The sequence below is a fragment of the Cebus imitator genome, unplaced genomic scaffold, assembly GCF_001604975.1.
Source record: "Cebus imitator isolate Cc_AM_T3 unplaced genomic scaffold, Cebus_imitator-1.0 Scaffold170, whole genome shotgun sequence".
NCBI lineage: Eukaryota > Metazoa > Chordata > Mammalia > Primates > Cebidae > Cebus > Cebus imitator.
This window is the reverse complement of record NW_016107485.1, coordinates 245,680-246,514: the sequence shown is the minus strand read 5'-3', so window position 1 is coordinate 246,514 and position 835 is coordinate 245,680.

The following is an 835-nucleotide window of genomic DNA, read 5'->3' as shown; positions in this document are numbered from 1 at the left end:
CCAGCCTGGGCAACAGAGAAAAACTATGTCACCAAAAAAAAAAAAAAAAAAATTCTTGTAGTGAGTTGTAATAGCAGTAGAGATTTAGACTATGAAGTACAGGAAAACCTTTCTCGTTGAGTGCAAGAGAATTTCACTTATAATGAAATTATTTCCTTTCCAATTTACGGAAGAAAATTACTCTTCCCCAGGGCTGCCCCCTAATGGCCTTCCTTCTCCTTAAATATAATTTCTCCTCTAAGGCCTCTATTATTTGCGTAGATATATCTGTAGTTTTGATATGTTGATGAAACTTAGGCCTTAAAAAAAAAAAAAAGGAATTCCTCCCTAAGTTCCGTTTATTTCCAACTGATTCAGAGTGCACCTGCTGGAAAATCTGCAAGTGAATCGTAAAGATTAGAAGCACCTAGAATAGATACATATCCTGATATTTTGAGTAAGGTGTCCATAAAGGATTACCCTAGGAAGGTGTAACTTTAACTCTCATTCGAAGAATTAATTTTTGCTTATTCGATTTGTTAAAATTGCTTTACTCCTACAGCTATGTGAGACGGTGGTGGTTACCCGTAATCACACATGGCAATATTCCAGGGTTTCACATCGTGACTGAGGGGCACTCTGAATGCATACAGGAGAGTATGTTCGGGCTGTACCTAGATAGCCGGACAGAACGCCGACAGGAGCTTCAGGTTCTTTAAGCAGTCTCACCGGGTCCCCGCCTCCAAGGCACCAGTCCGAGCCAAGATGGCTTCCCAGAAGTAGGTAACTAAGTGTTCTTTTAGTTCAGAGCGCCCCCAATGGCGGGGGTCAAAAAAAAGATGCCGAAGGGCCTGGC